This window comes from Propithecus coquereli, unplaced genomic scaffold (assembly GCF_000956105.1).
Source record: "Propithecus coquereli isolate 6110/MARCELLA unplaced genomic scaffold, Pcoq_1.0 Scaffold17, whole genome shotgun sequence".
In the NCBI taxonomy this organism is placed as follows: domain Eukaryota; kingdom Metazoa; phylum Chordata; class Mammalia; order Primates; family Indriidae; genus Propithecus; species Propithecus coquereli.
In genome coordinates, this window is record NW_012141635.1 from 6,740,642 (window position 1) to 6,750,636 (window position 9,995).

At 38.2% G+C, this 9,995-nt stretch overlaps 1 protein-coding gene across 1 annotated transcript in view; it reads right to left on the minus strand.

Annotated features, from left to right (window-relative positions):
• The window catches only part of CHST9 (carbohydrate (N-acetylgalactosamine 4-0) sulfotransferase 9), a 121,834-nt gene extending 113,264 nt beyond the window's left edge, over positions 1-8,570 (minus strand). Inside the window, exon 1 of the mRNA XM_012641765.1 lies at positions 8,529-8,570. The gene's annotated coding sequence lies outside the window, so the exon portion shown is untranslated. The remainder of the gene's footprint in view (positions 1-8,528) is intronic.
• Between the last annotated feature and the right edge of the window lie 1,425 nt (positions 8,571-9,995).

Genomic DNA, 9,995 nt, shown 5'->3' on the forward strand with positions numbered 1-9,995 from the left:
GTGTATTTTCTCACAATTTAAAAAAATAAATTAAAAAATAACCTTATGGGGAAAATTAACTAAATTTGTCCAGTAAGATTTAGTACATTTCTAGGTATACCAAGAAATGGTTAATGAAAAATATTAAACTTAATGTAGTTCATATTTGCTTATCTATATGTCCTGGGATGCACTTTTTAAAATGGTAAGAAAGCCAGCAGATTAGGTAGAAAAAATGGCCAAAGAAAACAAGATAAAAGTGCATTAAATAGTCAGGTTTTGAATATCGTGTTTTGTTTCTCTCTGTGGATATCAGTGAAACAGAATGCTGTATGTTTTCAGAGAAGGCTTGGGTAAAATTGCATTTCAGGGACATTCTGGAGGAGGAAAGGACCATATCTGAGTGAGAAATACACACTGTATACTATGAGAAATGTATTAGAGATTTACAGTCACACTAATAATGAGGCCACAGTGAAGATCCAGAAGCAATTGGAGGCAAGTGAGAGCAGACATCTGTGAGGACTCGAACAACAGAAAGGTGTTCAAATAAAGCCATGGGCCATGAACAGGATCATCCCCTCCTATAAATGGTCCAAATGGAAACGAAGACCCTGATGAACACTGCTAAGAAAATTTAGATATGCTATCTACAATCAATAATGTGTACTTCATGGCCATCCATTAGCCCCTGTGTGTGAATTAGTTAATCAGATTACTCAACTGCTTCTGAAAGAACCCCTGGTTCTGGTGTCCCCTCCCCTTGTCTGTCTCTCCGCTTTTCCCACTGAGGCTTGGTCCCCTTCAGAGTCTATTCAACTATCACTCAAGTCATAACCTCGCTCCTGGGGTGAGCGGACTACAGGTGTTTCATGTTTCCTTAGACTCCTCTTTTGTTCTGCAGATTGTCTTATCCGGGGATTTTCAGTAAAATAATAGGATAATTTATATGATTGATTACTGTATTGTGCAGCTCAAATGACGTACGTTCACTTGAGAAGGTTTTAAGTTGCACAGTGTACAAGCATATCATTTACAGTTGATTAAACTGTTTGTGGTCATTTCTATTTAAAAAAATTAGGCATCTGTTCCTTGGTTAGAAATACAACCTCATTTTTTTCCCTGTGGGAAAATCAGGTATGACTTAAGACTCCTTTCACAAGAAAGCCTAAGGATCACTGATATTCTATTTATGTGTATTTGTAATACTTTGTTTATGTAAATGGCACTTTTAACTAACCAAAATATGCATTTACCTAGAATACTCCACTCCCAGATCATGTCACATAAAAGTATAGCTGCTGTCATTATTACATTGACTGATACACAGATAAACACACATATGATCCCTTTGACGCAACTTCCACAATATAAATTCAAAATAGCATGAGCCTAATTTTGTCAAGAACTGCTTGGTCGTGTGCTGCCTTAATGAGATTTATCATCTAGCTCCCGAAAGTCCATTTTTATTTGAGCTGCTTTCCATTTTAATTGGGAATTCTTTGTGGATGTTTTTTTAAACATAATATTTAATTGAAGATGAAAGCCAAAAGTTATTTTTGGCAAAGATGAATTATGAAAGTATTCTTCATTTCCTCTTCTGGGTGCAAGGAACACATATGTGTTATGCAAGAATCAACACACATAAAAGTTTCTCTTTTTTAGTTATACAACCAGGCGTACCACTTGAAGGTGAAATTTATTGTGATGCAACTAAACATAATATTTCTCCACTGCCCCCTAAAGAAACCACATTCCAAGTCTCAACTGTGTGCAAATAAATCCTTTTCAGTGTACTGTATAGTAGCAATCCAAATTAAACTTTAAACATGTGGAGGGAATTTCAGGGAGATGTTTTCATATCTGGACTTTGCGGTGCCGCATGGCAATTTTTCCTTCATTAGCCACTTACCATTGCAGATTTGTTTAGTTTGCATTAGCACATTCTTTTAAATGCAGTGTTACACAATGAAATTTAAGGTATTTTCAAAATTATGTGGCACAGCTGTGTTGTTATTCATTCTCTATCATAAATTCAACTGGCCGGAAAATGAAGTTTGTTTAAAAATAAAATCTTCAGGACTTCTTTTATTGAACAGCCCAAGTGTATGCATGTCTTCCATTTTGTGGATGGAAAAATGCCACTAAGAGACTTTATTTCACTCAACAATAAATATTGTTCTGAAACCATAAACCCAGAAAAAATTGGTTATTTTTAAAAATGGAATTCATTAACATAGTACAGAGAGTCAGCTCTTCAGGAAAGCTGCTTAAAAAAGCAAACACACTGGAGATGGATTGCCTGGAAGGCCAAGGCAGAAAGTCGGTAGCTTAGAACTAGAGGATAGAAAAATATGAGACTTTGTTTATACCCACCTAGGCCGCTGAGCATAAGATCTGGGGAAAGAATATTTCACTTCTTTTTCCATCAAAGCCTTGGGGCCTGTGTTAGGCTGTGTGTGGATCCCAGGCCTGGGTTCAAGTCTCAACTCTGCTATCTGTTAGCTAACCAAGTGACCTTGACCCAGTGGGAAATGCCTAGGCTTTGCTGTCACACAGACCCAGATCCAGGGTGCACTGGCCAATGCTTAAAACCAAACAAACCCTGGTCTGTGGTGTCTTTCAGTTTCCATGGTGTAAGTATTCCCATCACGGCCGTGGCTACCTACAAGACTTCACTGAATGCTGAGTTGGGAAGACGGGCGCACGATCGGTTTTCTCCAGGTGTCCTTCCAGGTAGCTCAAGCCAGCTCCTGCAAGCCCCTGCCTAGATTCCGTTTCTGGTCCCATTAATTAATTGATAGCACCTGAGACAAGTTATTTAACTTCTCTGCATCTCAGTTTTCTAATTTTTAAAATGCTGACAATAAAGTAAACCTCCCAAGTTCAATTTAAGGGTAAAAGAGATGGCACTGAGTGCAGAGCCTGAAATATAAATAGCAGGCCCTCAATAAACCTCAATTCCCTGACTTAATGACTTAATAATCAAGTTCTTCCTTCTCTCTCTCTCACCTCCTCCTCGTCCTCGCTCTCTTTCCCTTCACACACTCTTTGAAAGAATAGGTCTGCATCTGTCCATCCTCCCTCACTCAACCCGTTGTCATCAGGTTTTCACACTCACAGAACCCCTCAAAACTCGTTTCTCTGTGGTGAGGAGTGGCCATCTCCCCCCGCCCCCAATTCAATGGGCATTTTTCAGTGCTTATTTCATTTGCTCACTCTGTGCCATTGGATGTGACCAGTCCCTTCTCCTAACTGTCCTCCTCTCCTGGATTCAGAGACAGAGAATGCTGCTGATTCTCATGGGGCGGCTTTGACTGATCTTTCTCTTCCTGTGTTCTTTGTTAATGTTGGGGATTTTCCACAGGTCATCCTGTCTCATCTCTTTGCACACCCTGACTCCTTCTGGGAAGGCTCATTCATAACCAGGGCTTCAGCTCTTAGCCAGGGACCAATGATGACTTGAAAGGCAAATCTGCCTCCCAGACATCTTTGTCTCTAAAGTTCCAGGCTGTGTTGCCCATGTCATCTACTGCTTGTTTGATATTCTTGACAAATTCTGCCTCCATATCCCATATGCCACATTATAGTTAACATAGATATGGCTCAATTTATTATTTTCTCCACGGAACATCTGTGTTCCCTGCACAGGTTGCACTGCTTACTCATCTCTTCGACTGGAAACCTAGGAGTCATCCTCCCTTACTGCCCATATCCACTCAGACAGGTCAACTTGACCTGGTAAATGGATCTGGAGTCCATGTCCTTGGCTTCCTCTGTAATGTCACTGTCTTTGTAGAGACACCTCAGACCTTCATCTTTTATTCCTAGATAATCACCTAATAAAACAATATGGCTCCAGTCAATTCCACTTCCATTCCATACTTCTTCTGGGAGGATTTTTTAAAAATGCAGATGGATCTTGTAATTCTTTGTACTTCATTAGTTTTTAGCACTTGCTGCATAAAGTCCAAACTTCATGGAATGGCACAGATTGTTTGTGTTGATTCTGGCTCATGCCTACTTTTCTGGCCACATCTACTGCCTCTTGTCTGTTTATGATTGTGCTCTGGTTTTACTAAACCACTAGGCTTTCCCTCAATAGGCCATGCTTTTTCCCACTCTCTCTGGACAGCCATCCCATTCCCCCTTTTTACCTGGTAAACTCCTCCAAATCTTTCTTCAAGATCAACTCAAATCTCACCTCTTCCAGGAAGCCCTCTTTGAACTCCTGATGACACTTTGCACATAATTTTCTAAAAGGCACTCTTCACACTGTGTTATAATCATGAGTATTTGCCTTTTCCCCTGAGTGGAAAGTGAATAAGTTGAGAACATTTATCCAAAATCTTATCCACCTTTCGCATCTCCGATATCAAGCACAAGGCCCCCACCATGAAAACATTTAGCAAATTGAATATATCAGCTTAAAAATGTCTCAGATTCCATCTCTGGTGTCCAATGAGATGCTGTCAAGAAAAGAGCTTCTATAAGCTATGAACGAGTTAAGATGATAAGTATTTTCCAGCTTGATTCTATCTGGAATAATGATTCTCAACGTGAGAATGAAACATGAAGAATATTACAGAATATTGACATCCATAAATAATGGGCTTTTCAAGAATGAAAGTATACTTAAATGTATCTGTCATAGTGTCTTCTACTTGCTAACTTCATATGGTTAATGGTCACTAATAATTAAAACTAAGACAAATTAGGTCTTTCTCATGATTATTGTTAAGTTTTTTTGATGGTGTATAGGAACATGGCAAAAAGCACTACAAAAATAAGAATGACAGAGAAAAATCATGCTAAATATGCAAGTACTTGAAAATTTGCGTTCAATAAATAACACATATGAAAATGAACATGTTATTCATGCATAGATGGAAGATTTTATAGTATCTGTTTAGCTAATTTTTTTAATCCTGAATGACTGAATGTTCAATATGTGTTAAAAAGTTTTAAAATAAAGGTGTTATTGTTGTTGTAGAACATTTCCAAGAAACAACAAGCCCAGTTAAAAAGTAAGAGGCGAGGGACTGAGCTGGCAAAGCAGCTGTTCTGCATTTGCTAAATACCCAATAATAAATTTCACTGTTGAGTTGAGAAAAAAATAACATTATTCTTCTTTATGGGTAACTTTATGCAAATTATGCAAATGAACAAACGATCTCTAATTTTAGGGATGCTCTAGTGTCATAAATGAAAAGTATGCAACTTCATTTTAGAAAACTCATTACCATCTCTAGTGATTACTCTATTCTCTGGTCCGCTTAGGACTATTCTTTACTTAATACTTAACTAAATTTGAAAGGGTTTTTCTTCTTGGAAAAATTGGAACAATATATATTTAGCAGATGGTGGTTCCACAGTTTACCTTATTGAGCCTTCTAATGTAGCTTTCTCTAAACAATAATTTATTGAGTACTCTTCTTTACAAGAATTTTTCTTTGTATTTTGTGCTGTGTTGCTTTTTAATATCAAGAATTCCATGACCTCAAAAGGGGCCTTTCTTCTGACACAATAAAGGTATTTCAAACAGTAGAGTTTTTATGTAAAATTATTGAATATAGCATCATTTTTTCATATTTTTCTGGTAAAGAGATTGAGTCATTGAAAAATCAAGGGCAAAGAGAAAATTTATAACATCAGGTACTTGCTTCCTGATATTTTTTCGATTTATCATACCACCATATATTTTTTAATACTCTTCACCAAGCCAAATAGTCAAATTTAGCTTTGATATTTCTGGCCATATTGTATGAATATGACATAGGTTTCCAAGCTTAGTGTCAAGGGGCATATGCTTTGAAGTGCTCTTCAATAATGTCAATGAATGATACCAAGTTATGTATACTCTCTTGTGAGTTATTCTTGGCTTATGAAAAATAGCATCGTATATGAAACTACTGCCAAGGTTGCAATCAGAATGTAGACTGACTCTAAACAGAAGTCGCAAAATAGACTGCACGACAATTTTATTTCACAGTCATAGCCCCATCAGCTAGATGCTCTACTGAGAAACTCAGGCCAAACTAAATCAGCTTACGCTTTGGAACATGAGCTTTTACTTAAGCTTTTACTCAGTTACGTAATAAAATGTGAGCCGTTTAAATTTTTTTCTTGTGTTGATCCATACACACATAGTAGAGTCATTTCGATTAAGTAATAATGATTAAGTAGAACCATAGACACAAAATGAGAAAGAATATTAGTAATGATTTAACCAAAGTCTTCATGAATCTCCTGCCAACATTCCTTAAGGGGATGCTCCACCCTTGTACATCTTTACTGACATAATCTCATACTCTCCGGTCCTGGACAGTTTTCCTTATTGGGAAGTTATTGCTTATCCCAAAACTTACCTCTGTGTTACCTTCGTCTTAGTGCAAGATTCTTTAAACAAAGAATTAACCAACTTTAACCAACCAAAAAATGAGGGTCATAGTGGATGTTTGTTTTAATGGAGGATATTTCTGTCTACAATGTATTTTTTTTCTGAATTCTTTGGTTTCTCACAATTTGTGCAATAGGATAGGGTAGATTGAAAGGGTCTAGGACCTAGTACTCCTCTTCCTCAGCTGGGAGATGGACCCAGCTGTAAAAAGGAGGGTGTAGAGTATATAGTAATTGAGCAGGCAGGACATAGAATCTGAGGAAACTGAACAAAAAAAGAGATAAAGAAGTCCAGGCAGGAAGTCAGAAACAGGGATGTGCGGAATGTTCTTTTTGGTATCCTAGATATATCTAAATATGTGTACATCATAAACTAATGGTATTATTTATGACTACAATGGCAAACATTATGTTCCAATCTTGAAAACTCAGCTATTTTTACAAATATAAATTTCCTGAGGGCATGATTTATGTCCTTGGAGATGATTAGGAGCCTCCCAACTTTCCCCAATAATTTGGGCTCTATCCATTAGTTACCCTTGATTTCACTCTCATTGAAATTGGGCACATTGACAAGCTAGGAATCTGATGAGGCAAATTAGCTCCATTAGTAAAGGGAGCTTCCTCATAACCCTAGTGGCTAGTGTTCCCTGCCAAGATGTTGTTGCCTTAAAAAGATTTTCCAGTTGAAAAATGTTTTATTAGGCAAGTAACTGAACACAGTGCTAAAGTGACCGGCACTTTGTTTTGAAAAGAAAGGTTAGGATGGTGGGGTACTGCAAAGGTCAGAGAGAGAAGGAGCCTGAGTTCTTGTCCCACCTCTGTCTCTAACCTTGGATGTCATCTTGGTCACAGAGAATTTTAGAAGTCACGAAGATGGCGGGAACCAAAAGAGGCTGCGGTTTAACACTTTGGCCAGTTTAGCTTTCTTTCAAACTGTAAAGTTTCCTTAACTGAGAAGCCAGTACCTATAGCATCACAGCAGTAGTAGTATAAAAACAGTACACATAATTTTCCCCCAAGGAACAATAACGGAGGTAATCACATCTAGGAGGAGACTAGACACTTTCTTGCCTTCACATTTGTGTGTGGTGTGTGTGTGTGTGTGTTCATGATCAGACTTTAAAAGATCCACAAAGAATGCAAATAATAAGAGTTAACAGTTGCACATTTGTCTGAGATGAATGCTAAGGTTAGGAAGGAGAAAAGATACAGGAGCTGATGCTGTTTATATATTTTTAGATTAAGATAGATTTTTGTCTTCTATTGACTACACTGACTGTTTGGAAACACACATAATACCTTGTTACAAGACAAAAAATGAATCTGAATGAAGCCAGTGTTTGGGAGTAATGTACCTTTACATTGGCACCTCTCATATATCATAGGAAGAGTGGGTTGGTGGGGACTTGGGAAGGCTGGTGGGCATGGGAATACATACCAAATTAGAATTCTTTATGATTATTGGTAATTTCTAGGCATTGTGCACTGGAAGACTGGCCCTATGAAAAGATTTACTTGGAAATGAAAATTTATCATATCTCACAACTCTAAGCCAAAAGCCAAGTAATGAGAATATGGAAATGTAAAAACTTATTTTTGTATTCATTAGCAAATATTGCCCCCTACTACATGCAATGGAGCTCTGTCAAAGCATCACTCACTTCTGGATCCATATAGAATTTAGAAATGGAAACATTCTTAAAATTCCTCTAAAATGTAAAGAGTCTTCTCAGTTAAATAGTTAACACTGTCCTGAAGAAACATCCATAACATAAATGGTTTTAAGGAAAATAATTGAGATTCATAGACATTTGGAGAAACAAACTGGTTGTCAACTATTACAATGTATTTTAAAATTGGTGTAGTAATATTTACCTTTTAATAGAAAATCATGAAAAAGTTAAACAACATTCCATCTCATTTTCTTTCTAATGGAAGGCTAGAGTGAAAAGGGCATAATTAATTGATGTGAAAATAAAAAAGCTAAATGTATTAATTTATTTTAATCCATTTAATATCAATCAATTCAAGGACCATAAACTATTACTTTGGATGTGAATTTTTGAATAATAAATTACAGATAGATTGTTTTAAAGGTAGAAATAAAAGCAGGAAATAAAACTAAAGCCAGGTAGACACAATCTTACCTGAAGTTGCTTTTTGTTCTCTTCTCTTCTCCAGTCTTCCTGAAATGAGAAGTTGCAGATAAGTTGCAGTGTCAGGCCACGAAAATATGATGTAAATAAGATGAAAGCCCAGTTTATGGTGATTTCCAAACACAGTCACTACTCCAGCCCTGGCCAATATGCTTCTGGAGATGATTGGGCACAGTTGACAGGCATGAAAAATGCTCTCAAACCAATTTATGCAAGTCAAAAATAAATACATATGCATTGAATACACTGTTGAGTTTCTAAAATCTCGTTAGTAAGAGTCATTTGCTTAACAATCAACCTACAAAGTGCAAATCCCCATATATGGTACTATGGGGAAAACAGCTAAATAAAATAAGACCACGTCCTCTTACAACCTACTTGAGAAGATAGAAAGGACAGACAATATAACATGAAATGAGACGTGCCTCAAAAGGTGCAGGATGTTTGAAGATATGAGAGGATGAAGCAGTTATTTTAAGAAGTGAGGGGGTGCTCATGAAGTTATGGAGAAAGTGGTATTTGATTTGGACCTTGAGATATAAATGGCATTTGAGAAATTTGAAATATGGAAAGGACTAGCTCTTGGCAAAGGAAACAGGATGGGCTAAGTGGACAGGGTATTTGAGCAAGAAGAGTCACGTTTAGTGCTTGCTTGAGGAACTTGAACAGCAACAGCAATGCGTAGGAAGAGGATTGTCCTAGTGATTAGGCACAAGGTAATGAAAGGACGGACCAGGTTGTGACCATGAGAACAGGGAGGAGGGAAGCAGTGGATGCAAGAGACAGTGGGGAGGCAGAAATAATAGGGCCCAGGGGTTACAAAATGGGAGCTGCAAGGGAGGAGGAGAGGTCGAGATGAATGGCTACCTAGGTGACTTTGGGCAGAGTGATGCAATTCGGGGAAACAGTAACATGTGACGGGGCCAGGAATGATGAGTTCAGTGTTAGACTTACTGAATCTGAATTGCTCTTGGCACCTGGAGCCTGCAAGAGGCCACAGTTGAAATTACAGATGCAGGAAATGCCCACCTTGAGAAGATGGCTGAAGGTGAGGGTGTGAATGGAGTGTACAGGCAGACAGCACAGGGGGTGGACTGAGGACAATAACCAAGAAAACCAAACCACGGCTGTGGTTTGCAGGTGAGATCCAGGGAGATCAACAGAGTGCGGAGTTGTGTGCTAACAATATAGTTTTAGAAGTACGGGGGGCGGTTTTCAACAGCACTTTGTGCTGCTGCTGAGTTCGTGCGATTGTTGCTAGAACATGAGAGAGCAGTTTTAGTGGAGAGCCACAGGGGACACAGGAGAGACTGTGAAAGCCTGGAAAGCAAGTGGGTGATGAGGATGATGAGGTTGAGGATATGGCTTCTCATTCATCAAATCTGGCAGCTTCCAAACGAGTGAGACAGGGCAACACTTAAGCAGAGACAGACTCATGGCTTCTGCTGTGCTGTGGAC